The sequence below is a fragment of the Scyliorhinus torazame genome, chromosome 8, assembly GCF_047496885.1.
Source record: "Scyliorhinus torazame isolate Kashiwa2021f chromosome 8, sScyTor2.1, whole genome shotgun sequence".
NCBI classification, from domain to species: Eukaryota; Metazoa; Chordata; class Chondrichthyes; order Carcharhiniformes; family Scyliorhinidae; genus Scyliorhinus; species Scyliorhinus torazame.
In genome coordinates, this window is record NC_092714.1 from 77,000,022 (window position 1) to 77,021,364 (window position 21,343).

At 45.6% G+C, this 21,343-nt stretch overlaps 2 protein-coding genes across 14 annotated transcripts in view; one reads left to right on the top strand and one right to left on the bottom strand.

The window, feature by feature from the left end:
• Positions 1-21,343, top strand: part of caska (calcium/calmodulin-dependent serine protein kinase a) — a 783,320-nt gene that overhangs the window by 311,701 nt on the left and 450,276 nt on the right. The window lies entirely within an intron of this gene.
• gpr34b (G protein-coupled receptor 34b) overlaps positions 1-21,343 on the bottom strand; it is a 40,208-nt gene that overhangs the window by 18,039 nt on the left and 826 nt on the right. Inside the window, exon 1 of one of the 2 annotated variants that reach the window (XM_072513847.1) lies at positions 11,682-11,907. The exons of the other annotated variant lie outside the window; for it this stretch is intronic. The gene's annotated coding sequence lies outside the window, so the exon portion shown is untranslated. Of the gene's footprint in view, positions 1-11,681; positions 11,908-21,343 lie in introns of those variants that run through there. 2 annotated transcript variants of the gene reach the window in all.

The following is a 21,343-nucleotide window of genomic DNA, read 5'->3' on the forward strand; positions in this document are numbered from 1 at the left end:
AGATTATATTTTCTCGTTAGAAAATACTTTCTCCGTTGGCGTGGTTGAATCGTCCATGAAGAATGATCTACAAACAAGCAAGAATAATCTTCAAGCAACAAAGCCAGCTCATCATGAAAATGGAAAGGATCTTCAAGCAACATAAGATCAAAGAGTCAATGTCGTTAGCAATGAATGGATGACTACTGTGTATATTAACACAATTCCAATTTCTTTCAAACTGGACACCGGTGCCTCGCCGAACCTTCTGAATTCCAAAGACTTGTACAAGATAAAAAGTCATTATGAGATGATACCTCCAGAGTGCTCATAAGAGATTATAATGGCAATCCCATTTTCTCACATGGTTCATATTACCTGAATGTCACAAATAGGGACATTCATAAACAAGTAAGATTTGAGATAGTAAATGATACTCGTTCTTCTTTACTTGGAGCTCAAGCGTGTAAAGATTTGCAGTTCATACAAAGAATTTTTCTTAATACTTGTCAGATGTATTTCAAGGTATGGGTACATTACCTTTTCAGTACAAGATACAACTGAAGAAGGATGCCAAATCGGTAATCCATCCACCGAGACGTGTACTTGCTCCGCTTAAAGACAGATTAACAGCTGAACTATCCAGATTGCAAGTTCAAGGCATCATATCAAAAATAACTCGACCTACTGACTGGATTAGCTTCCTAGTCTGCGTAAAAAAAACTACAGGTGAAATAAGAATCTGTATGGATCCCAAAGATCTCAACCGCAATATTAAAAGAGAACATTATCCAGTACCAAAGAAGGAAGACATTACTGCAGAAATGGCCAATGCCAGGATTTTTACCAAACTTGATGCGTCTCAAGGTTTTTGGCAGATGCAACTAGAGGACTCCAGTAAACTCCACTGTACTTTTAATACACCTTTCAAAAGGCACTTTTTCAACAGGATGCCATTTGGAATTATATCCGCCTCGGAAATTTGGAACAAATGGAACAAATGACCGAATACATTGAAGGTGTTTGTGTTTATGTTGATGACATAATCGTCTGGTCAACAACACCTGAAGAGCATATGAAACGTCTTTGGGAAGTATTCAGAAGGATATATGAATATGGTCCGAAACTAAACAAAGCTAAATGCATGTTTGCCGCCTCCTCTTTGAAATTCTTGGGTGATGACATCACAGCTGAAGGAATAAAGCCAGATCAAGATAAAGTGCAAGCCATCAAGGCAATGCAAATTCTTAAAGACAAGAAGGCAGTCTTACGCTTTCTAGGACTTGTCAACTTTCTTGGAAAGTTCATTTCAAATCTAGCTAACAGAACAACTGCACTACGTCAACTGGTTAGGAAGAACACAGATTTCATCTGGACTGAAAAACATATGGCAGAATGGACAGATTTAAAACAACAGTTGATACAAGCTCCATGCTATCACTTTTTGATCCTACAAGACCTACTAAAATCTCAACAGATGCTGGAAAAAATGGCACAGGTGCTGTTTTACTTCAACAAGACCATTTCAATAATTGGGTTCCTATTGCCGATGTGTCAAGATCCATGACTGAGACTGAGTGTAGGTATGCCCAAATTGAAAAGGAGTTTCTTGGGCTAGTTACTGCGATTTCCAAATTCCACAACTACGCTTATGGTCTACCCAAATTCACAGTAGAAACTGACCATCGCCCACTTGTAGACATCATTGAACAAAACTTAAATTATATGACTCCCAGACTTCAATCTGATGATGAAATTAAGAAGATATGAAAATACACACCAGGTAAAGAGTTAGTAATTGCTGACACTTTATCTAGATCAGTCAACACTGAAATTCTTCAAGAAGAATCGATCAACAATATTGATTCTCAACTGCAATATTCAGAGAGTTACTTCCAGCCTCTGATTCAAAGTTACAACAAATTCGCATTGAAACACTGAAAGATGCTACTTTGATGAAAGTCATACATCATCTTCAACAACGATGGCCTAAAGGTAATTGTCCGCAATACCAAAGCATTCAGTCAGAACTGACTATTGTGGGCGGTATTTTGCTGAGAGAAGATCGCATTGTGATTCCACACAGCATGAGGTCTGCAATGCTTTCTAGACTTCGTGAGGGTCATTTAGGCATTGAAAAATGTAAAAGTCGTGCCAGACAATCGATCTATTGGCCAGGTATCAACAATGATATCTCGGACATGATATCGTCAAGTTCAACATGTCAGTCACATCAAAACCATCAATGCAAAGAACCAATGCAACCACATGATCTAGTTACAGCACCATGGATCAAGGTTGATGCTGATCTCTTTCACTTATTTGGCAAGGACTATTTCATTGTCATTGACTATTTTTTCCGATTTTCCTGAACTAGTGAAATTGAACGACATCACATCCAGTACTGTCATAAAGGCATGCAAGGAAATATTTCCCAGGCATGGTATTCCTCGTATCGTCATGTCTGACAATGGTCCATGTGTTTCAAGTCATGAATGGCAAGAATTCTCATTGAATTACAATTTTGAACATGTAACTTCAAGCCCTCATTTTCCACAGTCCAATGGAAAAGCAGAGAAAGGTGTCCACATTATGAAACAGCTGCTTAGCAAATCAAAATATTCACAATCTGATTTTTATCTAGCTTTACTCAATTACAGGACATCACTTTTAGCAACAGGATTATCTCCATCTCAAATGTTATACAACAGGAATTTAAGAGCGACTCTACCTCCGTTACATTTTCCTGATCCTGAACAACATTGCACTGTGAAGAAAATTCAACAACAGAAAATGAAATAAAAGCAAGAATTGTCTATTTATCTGAGAATGATACTGTTAGATTAAGACTTTCTGAAGAAGGTTGGTCTGACATTGCTCGCATGATTAGGCAATTTTCTCCAAGAGCTTATCTGATAATTTCAGATGGAAACATTCTGAGAAGAAATCGTAGAGATCTACTTCAAGTCACAGATACTGCGAAGATATTTCCTAATCTTGATTGAATCAAAACATTTCAAAACAAATTGAACAGCAAAGGCATTCGAATATGATGGTCAACAAAGACATTAAAACTTCTTCATCATCTTTAACATTAAGAAGATCAACAAGGAGAAGAAGACCCAGTCGTCTCAATTTGTGAACTTTTTCACAATTCTAGTGATTGCTGTACATTGTATACACTGCATTTCAGATGTAAAATTTTCTTTCACTATTTTCAAGAAAATGTTTTTTTAAAAAGGGAGGATGTAGTGATCTCTGTATCTCAATATACATGATTAATGTATGTAAAACTAGTACAGTCAATTCAACACTAGACTCACTATCAGATGGTATGAAAAAGACTTTCCTGCTCTTTCTGGGAGAGTGCACTTCAGTAGAGTGAACAGACAAGACATAGAATAGCCAAAGAGAGAAGTTATAAGTTATTTCATTATTACATTGTATAGTTAGTTATCTTTACTGTATTTTATTTCTTTTACTAGTTCAATATTAAATACAAAGGACTCCCAAATATTATTTATATTACTCAATAACTTAGTTCATCTTTACAAGAAGACCATATTGTTCATTCCATCAACTCGGCTAGTTCAATGAGTAATATACTATATTACACAAGGTAATATGACATGCTACCAGGAGTTTAAATATAACATGTACAGCCTCATTCTATCTTCGGATCCTGCCCCTTTGAATAGAGTATATGAGAAATGGGTGGAAGAACTAAGCTCTGTGTTTACTGAGGAGGTTTGGGGAGAAGCCCTCAAAGGTGAATTCCAGTTTATCCTGTGCCAGATTGAGTTTGTGCTACATAGAACGCATTGGACGAAGGCAATGATGAGTGGATTCTTTCAAGACATGGGGAACAAGTGTGATGGCTAACCACACACATGCATTTTGGTTGTCCTAAGCTTGCTGGATATAGGGCCTCCTTTTTTGGCACAATAGCCAAGATTTTGCAGACAACCTTAGAACCGTGACTGCTGGTTGCATTATTTGGGGTTTCGGACTCCCCATCGTTCTACTCAGGAGTGACGGCGGATGTTCTTGCTTTTGCCTCTTTAATAGCCAGGAGGTGTAAATTGCTCAACTGGAGATACCCCTCTCCACCCAAGGCATCAGCCTGGATGGAAGACTTGATATCGGTCTTACATCTGGAGAAAGTCAAGTATACAATCAGGCTCAGTTGGGAGGTTCTACCAGAGATGGAGCCATTCATTTCTTTCTTTAAGGATTCGGACACATTAGAGGGCATGGGGCGAGGGAAGTAGAGAGGTATAGGTTAGTATTTGATTGTTGATGAAAGTTATATTGTGTGTATATTTTTGGCTATTTGTATATTCCAGTTTATATTTGATAATTCACTAAAATGTTCCTTTGAAAAAAAGAAACTGACAATATAATGAAACTGAAAATATAGATTATTGCAGATCTAATCTAGTCCACAGATGTCCTTGAGTGAAGAAAACCTGCAAATCCTACCCTGATGGCCTACAAATTGACTCCAGTCCCACAATACTTAAGTTAATTCTGCACCTTCTCCAAAGTGTTTTATCATTTCTAAAAAATAATTCCATATGGAAATGTATCTCAGGACAGGCAGGGATAGGAAGTAAATACGTCCTTACCGATATTGCCTGCACCCTCACTATTGAACTAAATTGTGTGCATTCTCCATCATTTCCAAAGATGTGCAGGTTAGGTGGATTGGCCATGATAAATTGCCCTTAGTGTTGGGTGGGGTTACTGGGTTATGGGGATAGGGTGGAGGTGTTGACCTTGGGTAGGTGCAGACTCCTTCTGCACTGTAAATTCTATGATAATCTATGATCATCATTTCTCCAAAGCATTGTATAGAGCATTGTATCAATTGATTGAAGGTCGATTTTCATCATGGCGCATTTTAATTGAAAAAGACTACACCATATTTTCTGAACTTGTAATTTCTGGTTTATTTATAACTAAGTTAAAGATCTCTGAGGTTCTCCAGTTCTAATCTCTTACACAATCCTGATTTTAATTGATCCTCATTGTCAGGGTTAACTTTACTCTGAGAAAACCTGTGGCAGATGTGTTCATTGTGGGAAAGTTTGAGCTAATCTACTTTGATCTTGAAAAGACTGGTCAGAGTATTGAGGTGGATAAGTTGATTAAAGGATTTGATAGGGTACATAGAAATGTTTTTGGCTGCCTTGACCTTAGTTCTGGAATTCCATTTGTAAACCCGTCAACCTCTCCGTCCTCCTTTAAGATGCTCTTTAAAATCTACCTCTTTGGCCAAGCTTTAGGTCAGCTGACTTTATTCTCCTCCTATGACTTGGTCCCAAATATGGTCTTTTTGATAACACTTTAAATGTTTAGCAACATTAAAACTGCTCAATGTTGCTGTTGCTTGATCAACTGCAGCATTTTTTATGTTTATAATAATTTTGATAGTGTTATCCAGGCTATTGGGGAAGAAATTTATTTGCGTCAGCCTCCTTAAATTTATACTTATCAACGCTTTCAGTCCTCTTTTGCGATGGAGTCTGTAGATCAATGACTTTGCAACTCGATCCATTGTGCATATGTGATTTTCAATGCATGCACGGAAGAGACAGATTATGAGTTACAAAAAAGGCTTTCTGAGATCTGGAATGACCTGTGAACCCCAATAAACAGCATATTCAAGCAAATCGCAGACAGTTGGTAAAAATCACATTTTTAATTGTACCTTAACTTGTTGCCTCCTTTCTGCTTGTGTCTGCAGCCTTTATTTTAATGATTTTTTGGACTTTCCATTTTCAACTCTCATTTCCTTTAAGTGGATGTGGTAAATTACTTTGGATAAACCCCTGTACCAGTGCTTATAACTGGGTAATCCCCTGAGCTAATGGGTACAGTTAAATCAGGGGATTAACTCAGTTGTTGGCAAATCTGTGGCAGAGATGTTTTATGCCATAACTATCCTTTGATTCTATATGTCAAACTATATCCTCAACTGTGACGTTTAAAAACAAGTGACTGTCACAGTACAGAATATATCATAAATTCTGCCCGCCAGGGTCATCAAGCTTGTTTAAGAACTTGTTTAGCAAGTGTAAGTTTGTACTGACTTCTGTAACTTTGTTTGAACTGAGGTGATATCATGGAACCGGGTTTATCAAACTCCATTATGATTTATTAAATTTAACAAACTCCACAATGTGATGGGTGGAACGGTAGCACAGTGGTTAGCACTGTTGTTTCACAGCGCCAGGGTTCTGGGTTCGATTCCCGGCTTGGGTCACTGTGTCACTGTCTGTACAAAGTCTGCACGTTCTCCCTATGTCTGCGTGGATTTCCTCCGGGTGCTCCGGTTTCCCCTCTCAAGTCCTGAAAGATGTGCTTGTTAGGTGAATTAGGCATTCGGAATTCTCCCTCAGTGTACCCGAACAGGCGCCGGAGTGTGGTGACTAGGGGATTTTTACAGTCACTTCATTGTAGTTTTAATGTAAGACTACTTGTGACACTAATAAAAATTTGTATTATTAGTGACTGAGAAACTACCAGATTATCATAAAAATCCATGTGGAACATTAATGTCATTGTTCCTTGCCTGGCCTGGCCTACATGTGACTTCAGACACAGCAATATGGTTGACTCTAAACCACTTTTTAAAATGACCAAGCAAGTTACTGAATTCTACCAAACCATAACACAAAACTATTAAAACAATAAAAGCAGATGGACCACTAATATTGACCTTGACACCAGAATGAGAGGGGCAAGCTTAACCCAGTCAGTCTTGAATGCTAGGGGAGAGACAGGAGTAAGCAAAGACATCCTTACCAACATCTGGAAACTTGGACCAACATTGGGAAAGTTGTTCCACAGACCAATCAAGCAACAGCCTGATATAGGTGTACTCACAGCCAATGTCCCAAACTCTTCCATGACCATCCCATCAGCAGGACAGACTCTCAGCAGTGGTATAAGTTGAGAGTGTGGCCCGGGAGTTCTCAACATTGACTCCAGACGCATTGAAATTTCACGGCATCAGGTAAAACATGGGTAAGGAAACCTCCTGTTAATTGCCACCCACCACTCTGAACTGATGAATCTCGATTCCGCCATGGTGAATACCATTTAGAAGAAGAACTGAGGGTAGGTCGGGCACAGAATGTAATCTGGATGGGGGATTTCAATATCGTTAAGGCCAGAATTTTGCACTGGTTCCCAATTGCCCTTACCCTAATTAAGGCCTTCAAATAGCAGTTATGTTTCTCGCCCAGCCTCCAGATTTAGGCTGACGGCCCAATTATAATGCCGTAAGGAAAATCCAGATCTCAAGGGGAAAGGGAGGGGAAGCGCCTCCATGAGAAACTCCCTCCTTCCTTTGGCCAGGTAATCGCTGGAGATCCCCCAAGACCCTGATTGCCCCCCTTGCATTCCCCATGTCTTCCCTACCCTCACCCACCTGGGATCCCTTTCACTTCCATGGGTCTTCGATTACCAGAACTTGGTCTCATGTTGGTTGGTGCCTCTTCTGGCCTCAGCAGCTGGAGGTTCTGGAGAGTTGCCAGCCAATCTCATTGGCCGGCAACTCTCAAAGGTGGGCCTACTACCTGAGTGAGAGCTGGAAGTCCTGCCAATTCATACTGATTAGAGTTTACAATAGCATTGCTCCATTGAAGTTGTTGGGGATGTGTCTCCCGCCAACTCTTTGTGCCTCTGCCATCCTACAAATTCAAGCCCAAGAATTTGCACATTGCTGAATGAGCTGGTTAAGTCCTTCATATCAGTTATTATCCCAGCCATTGGAGAATATTCCACCTGACGTCCATTGTGCTCTTTGTTTTTAAAGAGTTCCTTAAAGCCATTTGGGTCAAGTACTGCCTTTATTTCAGGTTGGCTACTCCTGTCTCTCCCCTAGCATTCAGATGGTTGATTATTGTTAATGAATGGTTTTATTTGACCTGGTAAGGAAGTATTCTTGCAAATCTGTTTTTGTTTCAATGGCAGTTTCTTCTGATGAAAGGAGAGGAAATTTGATGAAGTGTCTGTCAACAGATCAGGGCAAAACGAATGGTTTCCCCTCTGTTTAACTGCACTGTTACTAGTCTTGTATCTGGATGTTGTTGGAAATATTACCAATTATGAAACAATTAAAGATTGCTGAATTATAGTTGAAACTTCTAGAGCATTGGATAGTTGAAACAGTGTGGCAATGATAGTGTAATTTTGTGTCACTGGTCCACAATTTAAAGCTTTTTTCAAAAATTGTATGTAAAAAGCTAAAAGATAAATCTTGATTTACCTATTTGCTGGAGACTGAATCCTGATTTACTTATTCGCTGGAGACTAAAACTGACTTTCAAATTCGACAAGTATACATTATGGGAGTCAAAAATATTTAGAAAGGGATACTGTGGGGAAATAAAGTTCTATGATGATTTTAAATGATAGTCTTGTCACATTTAACAGTTTTTGCTCACAATTTTATACCCACTTATTAGTTCTGGGCTATGATATTATAAATAACTTAACATTCTACTTCAGGCATTTAACAAACAGATTCTCTCTTGTACACTTATTTTTTTCTTTTAATTAAAGATCTCCTAAATATTAGATCATTGTTATTTGTTGACACAAGGCCTATTTTCTTGGAGACCCAACATTTTCGGCAAGGTGGGAAACACAAGATTGGACATTTCCTTTCTTGCTACCATTTTAAACTGTGTTTGCATCAGTTTAGCTGGGTCTGATCCTCCTTGTTCCAAATTTAATGAGAGATTATGATCATTATTATGACCCCGGACTCGACCCCAACCGTGGCTAGGATACTGGACACAAACCCCAATATTTTATTTTAATTTTGTAAAACTGAGAGGAAAGGATACCTCACTCCAGGAGTGATCACGAAGAAATAGGGATATGGCATATTAAAACAAACTTTATTATTAACACAGTTTTAGAATATGTTCAACATCACCCCAGAAAATACAATTACTCCTGAAACAATACTACTGCATACAGTGAATAAAATACCCTTAACTGCTATCTTTATTCCCACTCAAAACAACAAGAAACAAAAACATCTTGGCTCTCAATACACTATTAAATACCACTGGCAGTCAGGGCAGCACAGTGGCGCAGTAGTTAACATTGCTGTCGCACGGCACGGAGGTCTCAGGTTCGATCCCGGCTCTGGGTCACTGTCCGTGTGGACTTTGCATATTCTCCCTGTGTTTGCGTGGGTTTCGCCCCCATAACCCAAAAGATGTGCAGGGTAGGTGGATTGGCCATGCTAAATTGCCCCTTAATTGGAAAAAATGAATTGGGTACTCTAATTATTTTTTTAAAATACCACTGGCAGTCAGGATTACTTCATTTACAGAGATGGTCTTTGAGAGAGAGATTTCTTAACACTGCTTTAAAGAAAAGATCTGACTCCTGCCTGACACAGGCAGAAACTCTGGCTGTATTTGTTCAGAAGTTGGTTTGTTCATCTTTCCTACCACACTGCACTTCTGTCTGTGACATATCTCGTAACTGAGCTGCAGCGAGCAATCTGCCTGACTATTGATCACAGCTTCATCTAGAACTGCTTTCTGCAAAATGGCTGATGCTTTAGCTCCACCCAGTAACTTCACCTTGCCAAGCTGAAATCTAATTAACTCCACAGGGAATCCCCTTAATCCAGTGTTTCTCAAACTATTTTTCCCGAGACGCATGTTTACCAACTGGCTGACCTTCGGGGCCCACCCCGGCCAACCTTTGGGACCCACACCACATTGTGTACCCAGTCTAACCTGAATCAAAGCAGTTTTTGGGACACTATTTCTTGTGCAAGGCAGGCGAGGGAAAGAAAATCATTTAATATTCCCGTTCTTAATCACTCTCTTGTTGGCATTGAATTTATGTCAACATTGAGTGAGGACAGGATGAGGTATGCCTGTGATGTCCTCCTTTTTGCGACAGTTCACTTTCTAGAGACACACATTGTCATGTGAGAGTGCCTTTAAGAAATGGATGTTTAAGCAATGTACCTTTAAGAAATGCAGTGATGTCAGAGTGTGGGTGGAGCTGGGTTTTAGCTCAGCCATTTTGCAGTTTTAGTTTCAGTTTTGAGGAAAAGAGCTTGGGTGTGCCTGTGTTTGCAGTGAGCTGAATCTGCTGTGATCTCTGCCATGAAAGACTATCTCTGGATCATTTGGGTGATTTTAACCCATAATAGTAATGCCTTTAACCTGATGTGTTTCTGTTTAAAGGTGTTAAGTTTTTTGGATGTTGAAAGGAATAACTGAAGGATTATTTAGTGTTGTATTATTTTCGGGGTTATCTTTGAAGTAAGGGGTGTTAAGTGATCCAATGTTTATTTAAAAGGTTAAGTTGAGTTCATGGAATAAACATTGTTTTGTGTTTAAAAACCCACGTGTCCATAATTGTAATACCACACCTGGAGAACAAGCCGTGTGCTTCAAAAGCAACAATACATTAAAGGGGGAGGTTGGTTGAACTCCATGATACATTTGGGGTTTCTGAAAACGCCTCTCCCATAACAATGAAGAATAGTAAATCATGAGAGGGCCGCCAACAATTGTGAGTGAACTGGCATTCATCGCTGGACACTGCCTTGAGGAAACAAAGAAGCAAAGGAAGAAGACTAAGGAGAGGAGAACAAAGAACATCTATCACTGGGAGAGAGCCATACATGGTTCTTGTAAATAAAACAGCCATAAATCTCAAGATAGCGACATTAAAATATTGATTTATAGTTGGCTTAAATGCAGTTCAATTACTTGTTGCAAGTTTATTCAACTTCAAAATACACTATTAGAAACAAGTTAATCAAAATTGATGAATGCCGATAACGGTAAAACTGCCCCGACTAAAAAAATAAGAGTTCTGGATGTCATTAATCAGCCAGAATGGACATTAAACACATTTTTCTCAGATATTAATTATTTTCTCAGAAATTCCATTGTGGCATTGTGCTGTGCTCATGCTTCCCCACCTAGAAGAGATGCCATTGCAGTTACTTCATGGCGACTGATGTCCTGCCAACAGTTGAAGTGCTTCAGGCCAGACCATCAAAATCCTGTATTTCTGAACAGTCACCCTCCGGTTCCTCCTTGATTTTGTCTCAATACCTGCCTATAATCTGCCCCCACCCCGATAACTGACAAGTCCAACCCCTTCTAACCCCCCCCCCCCCCTCCGCCGTGTCCCAGCCGCAGACTGTGAATTAAGATGGTTTAAACACGTGGGGGCAGACTTAGTGATGATCTCATGAATTTCCACAAGCTCATTTCATTTCTGCATCTTTTAATTCACACCTAGCCAGTTAGTTTTGTTACTCTGCGCTGATAATCCCATTCTATTTGTCGCAGATGGCCGAGATGCAGGGTGGGTGGGGAGGGTAGGTGGAGAACGGGTCAATGTTTGCAGGAGCTTCCCCTTTTTCACAATACATCCGCAACTCGTATTTGTACTTCTGCTTGTAAAAGTTGTAATTGTCAAAAGAAAATAATAATAATTAACTCTGCACTTTAAAATCTCAATTGATTTAGCGCACCGGGACTTTAAATTTGCTCGAGATGGGTGGACAACGTGAAAAAATAGAACACACCGTCTTTCTCAATTTTCAGTTTCTCTACAGATGCACAAAGGATAAAAAACATCACCCCAATGTTAGCCTTTTGTTTTACAGGTACTTTGGGAATCAGCACATTACTCACCTATCATTTCTTTCCAAATTCTAGCTCCTTCAATGAAGACTTTAAGCTCTTGCCTGGCTCTCTCCTTTTCCTCCACAACTCTGTTGCAATATCTGTCCACCATGCAAAACACTGTGGGCCTGCAGCTTGTCACATCCCAGAATGAAATGAAAATCGCTTATTGTCACAAGTAGGCTTCAAATGAAGTAACTGTGAAAAGCCCCTAGTCGCCACATTCCGGCGCCTGTTCGGGGAGGAGATCACACAAAACATGTCTGGGAGAGTGCGGGCCTGCAGCTCTCGGCTTGTTTTATAGCATGCAGGTAAAACACCATTTAAACGCAGTGCACTTCCAGTGTCAGATAAGGCCTGAATTGACATTGTAAGCAGGGCTTTCCCTGCAGGCGCTGCTTTCGCGGCTGATGGGAACACCGCAACCCTTCTGACTCCTGCCCACGATCCACCCGCACTTTGAAAATCCTGTCTGAATCCAAACACAATTACATTAGCCCATGCCCGTTATGATGGTCTAATTACACCCCTGGCTCCTAAAATATACTTGCCTTTCAAATTAGGATTTCATTTAAAACATGATTTTAGCAGTCACACACACACACTAACCCAGGCGTTTAATCCTTACTGCACCAAATACCTATAATATAATACATCTGAAATTCCTACATTCATCACCATGAAATAATAAAACTTGATCTGGGATGTAGCGTCTGACCTTTTTTAGTCTGTTTTCTCTCTGCATCTACACCTGACATAATTTGAACATTTCAGTTATTAAATGTTCTTCTAAGAATGCAGCCACTAATTCTATTGTCTACATTAAACTGTATATAAATTCCATAACATGATAATAAGAGTACTATTTCACACTAATGGAGAGCGCACAACCCAATTATTGAGTAAACTAAGCTTTTACTTATAATTATCTGAGTATTAGGCAGGTGCTTCATTGTAGGGGAAGTGAAAACTCAAAGAAATGTTGCTAATTCAGACCTTCCAGCAGCCAGTGTCAGAATCTTTATTAGAGGCCCAAGTGTAGTAGATATGCGACTTACAAAGGAAGACCAGAAGGTTGCAAGTATTGAAATGCAATAAAGTAAAAAATTAAATAGAATAAACTTTAATGCATTAGTAGTGCTTCAAAACAATCTGCAAGGCACAGTTCAGGAGGTGATGGGATACACTCTATTTGCCTGGATGAGTGCAACTCCCATCCAGGACAGCACGGTAGCATAGTGGATAGCACAATTGCTTCACAGCTCCAGGGTCCCAGGTTCGATTCCAGCTTGGGTCACTGTCTGTGCGGAGTCTGCACATCCTCCCCGTGTGTGCGTGGGTTTCCTCCGGGTGCTCCGGTTTCCTCCCACAGTCCAAAGATGTGCGGGTTAGGTGGATTGGCCATGATAAATTGCCCTTAGTAACCACAATTGCCCTTAATGTTGGGTGGGGTCACTGGGTTATGGGGATAGGGTGGAGGTGTTGACCTTGGGTAGGGTGCTCTTTCCAAGAGCCGGTGCAGACTCGGTGGGCCGAATGGCCTCCTTCAGCACTGTAAATTCTATGATAACTATGATGAAGGACAAAACCGTTTCCCTGATTGGCACTCCATCTATAATGCCTTCGACATTTATTCCTTTCCACCACTGCTGCACAGTGGCAGCAGTGTTTACCATGTACAAGATGCACTGCTGCAACAACCAAGAGCCGGTGCAGACTCGATAGGCCAAATGACCTCCTGCACTGTAAATTCTATGATTCTATGAACTCACCAAGAATTAGACAAACAAATATGCAGGGGGTTGGGGAGACTTGCAGGTGTAATAGGGTTGTTATGATAGGGGATTTTAATTTTCCGAACATAGACTGGGACTGTCATAGTGTTAAGGGCTTAGATGGGGTGGAATTTGGTAAGTGTGTTCAGGAAAGTTTCCTCGGGCAGTATGTGGAGGGTCCTACATGGGAAAGGGCAAATCCTGACCTACTCTTGGGAAATAGGGCAGGGAAAGAGACTGAGTTTGTTTTGAATAAATTTAGAGTACCCAATTATTTTTTTTCCCAATTAAGTAGCAATTTAGGGTGGCCAATTCACCTATCCTACACATCTTTGGGTTGTGGTGGCGAGGCCAGGGTGACAGTGGGGGACCACTTTGGGACCAGTGACCATAGTTCTATTAATTTTTAAATAGTTATGGAAAGGGACAAGACTAGTCCGCAGGTGCAAGTTCTAAATTGGGGCAAGACAAATTTTGATGGAATTAGACAGGAGCTTGCAAGGGTTGATTGGAGTAGCTTGTTTGAGGGCAGAGGGACCTCCAGCACATGGGAGGCCTTTAAAAGTGAAATAGCTAGAGTTCAGTGTCTATAGGTTCCTGTTAGGGTGAAGGGCAAGGCTGGCAGGAGTAGGGAACCCTGGATGACAAAACATATTGAGCTTTTGGCCAGGAAAATGAGGATGCATGGCTCAGATACAAGCAGTTAGAATCAAGGGATTCCCTGGAGGTGTACAGGGGACACGGGAGTATACTCAAGAAGGAAACTAGGAGGGCAAAAAGGGGGCATGAGGTAGCTTTGGCTGAGGGGATTAATGTGAATCCAAAGAGATTCTTTAAGTAAATTGAAGGAAAATTAATAACTGGAGAGAGAATAGAACCCCTCAAGAACCAAAGTGGACACACATGTGTGGAACCGCAGGAGGTGGGCGAGGTTCTCAATATTTCTCCTCTGTGTTTACCGTGGGGAAAGACATGAAGACCTTGGAACCTGGGAAGGTTAGTGGCGATATTTGGGGACAGTTTGCATTACAGTAGAGGAGGTGATGGACGTATTAAAATGTATGACGGTGGATAAATCTCCTGACCCTGACCAGGTTTATCCAAGAACACTGCGTGAGGCTAGAGAAGAAATTGCAGGAGCCCTGGCTGAGATATTTGCATCATTGTTAGCCACTGGTGAGGTACCAGAAGACTGGAGGGTACCCAATGTTGGGACCTCATTTAAGAAGGGCTGCAAAGAAAATCCTGAGAATTGTAGACTGGTAAGCCCAACATCTGTGGTGGGTAAATTACTAGAGAGGATTCTGAGGGATAAGATATACAGGCATTTGGAAAGATAGGGTTTGAATAGGAGTAATCAGCATGGCTTTGTGCCTGGGAGATCATGCCTTATAAATTTGTTAAGAGTTCTTTGATGAAGTGATCAGGAAGGTTGATGACGGCAGGGGGGTAGACGTAGTCTATATGGACATGTAAGGCCTTTGATAAAGTTCCACATCGTAGGCTACTCTGGAAGGTTAGATCAGATGGAATCCAGGGAGAACTGGCAAATTGGATGTACAACTGGCTTGATGGTAGGAAGCAGCGGGTAATGGTGGAAGGATGTCTGTTGGACTGGAGGCCTGTGACTAGTGGTGTGCCTCAGGGGTCAGTGCTGGGCCCATTGCTGTTTTTTATCTATAGCAACGATTTGGATGAGAATGTACAAGGCATGATCAGTAAGTTTGCAGATGACACTGGGTGATGTTGTAGACCGTGAGGAAGGTTATCAAAAATTGCAGCAGGAACTTGATCAGCTGGGGATGATGGTCGAGAAATGGCAACTGGAGTTCAATACAGATAAGTGTGAGGTATTGCATTTTGGAAAGTCAAATCAAGTTAGGACTTTCACGGTGGATGGTAGAACCTTGGGGAATATCGTGGAACAGAGGGACCTTGGAGTTAAGGTGCACGGTTCTGTAAAGGTGGAGGCACAGGTACATAGGGCAGTGAAGAAGGCTTTTGGCCTTCATCAGTCAGGGCATTGAGTATAGAAGTTGGAGAGTTATGTTGCAGTTGTACAGGATGTTGGTGAGGCCGCACCTGAAGTATTGTGTTCAGTTTTGGTCGACTTACTGTAGGAAAGATGTTATTAAACTGGAGACAGTGCAGAAGAGATTTGCAAGGGTGTTGCCAGGACTCAAGGGAGTGAATTATAGGGAGAGATTGTACAGGCTAGGACTTTTTTCTTTGGAGGGTAGGAGATTGAGGGGTAATCTTATAGAGGTGTATAAGATCATTAGAAGCATGGACAGGGTGAATGCACTGTCTTTTTCCCAGGGTTGGAGAATCGAGAGCTAGAGGGTATCGGTTTAAGTTGAGAAGGGAAAGAATTAATCGGAGCAACTTTTTTTACACAGAGGGTAGTACATATGTGGAATGAGCTGCCGGAAGAAGTGGTTGAGGAAGGGACATTGACAACATTTAAAAGGCATTTGGACAGATACATGGATAAGGAAGGTTTAGAGGGATATGGGCTAAATACAGGCAAATGGGGTTAGCTAAAATGGGCTTTTTGGTTGGCATGGACAAGTTTGGGCCGAAGGGCCTGTCTTCAAAAAATAATACAGCACAGAAACAGGCCCCTTGGCCCTCCAAGCCTGTACCGGTCATTAAACCGACCTTTGCCAAAACCCTCAGCACTTCCTTCCTCTTCGTGCTGTTGATTCTATGAATCTTTTGATAGCACCTTCTAAATCCATGAGCTCTGCCACCCAGAAAGACATGACAGCAGATTCATGGAAACTTCACCACCTAGTTCCTCTCCAAGCCGCACACCGTCTTGACTTGGAAATATATTGTTGTCCCTTCACTGTTGCTGGGTCAAAATTCTGGAACTCTATTCTTAACAACACTGGGTGTACCGACACCATAGGGACTGCAGCAGTTCAAGAAAACAGCTCCCCACCAGCACCTCAAAGCAAAAAGGAATGGACAATAAATGCAGCCCTAGGCAGCAACACCAATATCGTGTTAAATAATTTTTTTTAAACCATTGCAAAAGGCAAGCGAATTATGAATATGCTAAATGACTATCTGCGTCCGGCTTGCCTAACTTGTGGGCCAATATGCAGCCCTCCAGGCTGTCCAATCCGGCCTGCAGACCCCATGTTTAAAATGCTGGGAAATAAATTCAACGGTGCTGCGGGTTTCTGCTCCTCCAATCACAGACTGTTCCTGACCCCGTTTGCCATTGATAAGGTTGCTAGTAATCTTATTGGCAGCAAAGTTGGGAAATAGCCAGTCTCTGATTAGAGGAGCAGTATTCTTCTGTTTTGAGGCTATCCAGCCCAGGAGAGGGGGGGGGAACAGGGGACGGACAGTGAGGGACTACCCAGCCCGGGGGGGGGGATGGACAATGAGGGACTACCCAGCCCAGGGGGGGAGGGAGGGGGGGTGCGGGATGGACAGTGAGGGACTACCCAGCCCAGGGGGGGGGGAAAGGACGGACAGTGAGGGACTACCAGCCCAGGGGGGGAGGAAGAGGGGTACAGTGAGGGACTACCCAGCCCGGGGGAGAGGGCGGGGAGACAGTGTGTGACCACACAGCCTGAGGGAGGGGGGTATAGGGTATAGTGAGGGACTACCCAGCCCAAGGGATGGGGAGGGGGTACAGTGGGGGACTACCTAGCCCGGGGGGGGGGCGGGTGACCAGTGAGGGACTACCGGGGGGGGGGGGGCAAGGGGACAGACAGTGAGGGACTACCCACACGGGGGGGAGGGGGTGCGGGATGGACAGTGAGGGACTACCCGGGGGGGGGGGTGGGGACGGACAGTGAGGGGTGAGGGACTACCCAGCCCAGGGGAGGGAGGAGGAGGGGGAGACGGGATGGACAGTGTGGGACTACCCACCCCAAGGGGGAGGCGGGACGGACAGTGAGGGACTACCCAGCCCGAGGGGGAGGGGTACAGTGAGGGACTACCCAACACAGTGGGGGGGGGGAGAGATGGCAGTGAGGGACTACCCAGCCCAGGGGATGGGGGGAGATGGCAGTGAGGGACAACCCAGCCCAGGGGATTGGGGGGGGGGGGGACTGTGAGGGACTACCGACCCCAGGGGTGGGGGGCGGGGCAGTGTGACCACACAGCCTAAGGTGGGAAGGGGGTGCGACGGAACGGACAGTGAAGGACTACCCAGCGCAGGGGGGGATTGGGGGGCAGGACGGACATTGAGGGACTACCCAGCCCAGGGGGGGACGGGACGGACAGTGAGGGACTACCCAGCCCGGGGTGGAGGGGGGCGGGATGGACAGTGAGGGTCTACCCAGCTGGGGGGTGGGGGGGGGGGGGGCACGGACAGTGAGGGACTACCCAGCCCAGGAGAGGGAGGGGGAGACAGGCCGGTCAATGAGGGACTACCCAGCCCGAGGGGGAGGGGGAGGGGTACAGCGAGGGACTACCCAGCCCAGGGGAGGGGGGGGGGAAACAGTGAGTGACCACACAGCCCTCGGTGGGGAGGGGGGCGACGGGACGACAGTGAGGAACTACCCAGTGGAGGGGGGGTTGGCGGGATAGACAGTGAGGGACTACCAGCCCGGGGGGTGGGGGGGGGGGGGGATAGAGAGCGACTACCCAGCCTAGGGTGGGGACAGTGATGGAATACCCAGCCCAGGGGTGGAGTGACAGTGAGGGACTACCCAGCCCAGGGGAGGGAGGGGGAGACGGGATGGTCAATGAGGGACTACCCAGCCAGAGGGGGAGGGGGGTACAGTGAGGGACTACCCAACCCGGGGGGGGGCAGATGGCAGTGGGGGACTACCCAGCCCACGGGATGGGGGAGGGGGACGACGACAGTGACGGACTACCCAGCCCAGGGGATGGGGGGGAACAGTGCGGAACTACCCAGCCCGAGGGGGAGGATTACAGTGAGGGACTACCCAGCCCAGGAGGGTGGGGGGGGGACGGCAGTGAGGGACTACCCAGCCCGGGGGATGGGAGGGGACAGTCAGGGACTACCCAGCCCAGGGGATGGGGGGGGGGGGGGGACAGTGAGGGACTACCCAGCCCAGGGGATGGGGGAGACGGTGAGGGACTACCCAGTCCAGGGGAGGGGGGCGGGACAGTGTGACCACACAGCCCAGGGTGGGGAGGGGGTGTGACGGGACGGACACTGAAGGACTACTCAGCCAGGGAATGGGGGGGCAATGAGGGACTACCCAGTCCAGGGGAGGGGGGCGGGACAGTGTGACCACACAGCCCAGGGTGGGGAGGGGGTGTGACGGGACGGACACTGAAGGACTACCCAGCGCAGGGAGGGATGGGGGGGGCAGGACGGTCAATGAGCGACTACCCAGCCAGGGGGAGGGGGGGAATGGAGATGGACAGTGAGGGACTACCCAGCCCAAGGGGGTGGTACAGAGAGGGACTACCCAGCCCAGGGGAGGGGGGGGGGAACAGTGAGTGACCACACAGCCCTCGGTGGGGAGGGGGGCGACGGGACGACAGTGAGGGACTACCCAGTGGGGGGGGGGGGGGGGTTGGCGGGAAGGACAGTGAAGGACTACCCAGCCCAGCGGGGAGAGGAGGGGGGGGGGATAGACAGTGAGGGACTACCCAGCCTGGGGGGGGGGGGGGGAATAGAGAGCGACTACCCAGCCTAGGGTGGGGACAGTGAGGGAATACCCAGCCCAGGGGTGGAGTGACAGTGAGGGACTACCCAGCCGGGTTGGGGGGGGGGGCAGGCAATGGTGAGGGACTACCCATCACAGGACGGGGAGGGGGCAATGAGGAACTACCCAACCCAGGGTGGGCGACAGTGATGGACCAACCAGCCCAGGTTGGGGGACAGTGAGGGACTACCTTGCCTGGGGTGGGGGACAGTGAGGGACTACCTTGCCCGGGGTGGGGGACAGTGAGGGACTACCTTGCCCGGGGTGGGGGACAGTGAGGGACTACCTTGCCTGGGGTGGACGACAGTGATGGACTACCCAGCCAAGGTTGGGGGACAGTGAGGGACTACCTTGCCCGGGGTGGATGACAGTGATGGACTACCCAGCCCAGGTTGGGGGACAGTGCGGGACTACCTTGCCCAGGGTGGGGGATGGTGAGGGACTACCTTGCCCGGGGTGGATGACAGTGATGGACTACCCAGCCCAGGTTGGGGGACAGCGAGGGACTACCTTGCCCAGGGTAGGGGATAGTGAGGGACTACCTTGCCCGGGGTGGATGATAGTGATGGACCAACCAGCCCAGGTTGGGGGACAGTGAGGGACTACCTTGCCCAGGGTGGGGGATAGTGAGGGACTACCTTGCCCGGGGTGGATGACAGTGATGGACTACCCAGCCCAGGTTGGGGGACAGTGAGGGACTACCTTGCCCAGGGTGGGGGATAGTGAGGGACTACCTTGCCCGGGGTGGGCGACAGTGATGGACTACCCAGCCCAAGGTGGGCGACAGTGAGGCACTACCCAGCCCTGGGTGGGGGACAGTGAGGACAACGGAGCCAAGGGGGATAGATGGAGGGACATTTGAGCTTAGCAGGGGGCATAGGGAGGGACGGCCACGTCGAGGGAGGTGGGCGGAGGGACTACCTGATCAAGCGAGGTGTTTGCATAGAAGGAATACCGAGTCGAGGGGGGGAGGATGCAGAGGGAAGGACGACCGAGTCCGGGGGGGGGGGGGGGGGGGGGGGGCGGAATTACAAGCCGAGGGGCGGGAGGGGTCAGAAGAAGGGACTACTGAGCCAAGGGGCGGGCAGATGGAAGTACTACCGAGCCAAGGGGAGAGGGAGGGATCACCAAGCCGAGGGGTGCACGGAGGAAGGGAATACCGAGTTGAGAGGTGGGCCGGAGGGAGGAACTACCAAGCAGGTGGGGGGGGGGGGGAGAGAGGAAAGGACTACCAGGAGGTGAGGGAGGGTGGAAGGAACTACCAGGAGAAAGTGAGGGGAGGTTGGAAGGGACTGGCCGGGAAGGGGGGAGGTGGAGTGCCAACTGCTGCTGGTGGGGGAAAATGAGCCAGGAATGCCAAAATTGGATCTGAGCCATCATTTTTACATTCCACGGACTCTCCCAACTTCATGAAAAAAAATCAAGATGGGGTGGCATGGCGCAGTGGTTGGCAGTGCTGCCTACAGTGCTGAGGACCTGGGTTCGATCCTGGCCCGGATCACTGTCTGTGTGGAGTTTGAATATTCTCCCGTGTCTGCGTGGGTCTCACCCCTGTCATGATATTCAGGTAAACATCATGGAGCAAACATACATACATACTGATGGACAGATCAACGGACCAATCAATACACACACAACACCACAGGCAAGAGCATACACACTACAAAACGGGGAACACAACACTTCCCGCTCATTACAGCAGGAGACAGCTCAGGCCACAGAGCTCACAGCAAGCCTCTCAGACATCCACCATGTGCTGAGTGCCACTCCAACATAGTGTTAGAGATAGGTCCCCAGATTCTAGGGTTATGATCGAACCACAGTAACCAGTTTACCACTGTAAATATATGTTAGTAATAAAACTGAGTTGTACCATCCGCAACCGTGTTGGTTCGTTTGTGTAGCAGAGCACACAACACATCAACCCCCACAACCCAACGATGTGCAGGTCAGGTTGATTGGCCACACTAAATTGCCCCTTAATTGGAAAAAAATAATCAGGTACTCTAAATTTTTTTAAAAATCAAATCAAGATCATGAGACTTCACCAAAGTGCACCAAACCTGCATAAAGAACTCAACTGTTTGCTGACTCATATTTATTTTTGATAATTTGGCTCCATGGCATTATATCAACTCTAATTCAATTTGCATTGCAAAATTTTAACAAAGAATCTTAGGTTGATACTTCACAGTATTGAAGGAGTGTTGTATTGTTGAAAATGCCATCTTTCATATGATTTTAAAAC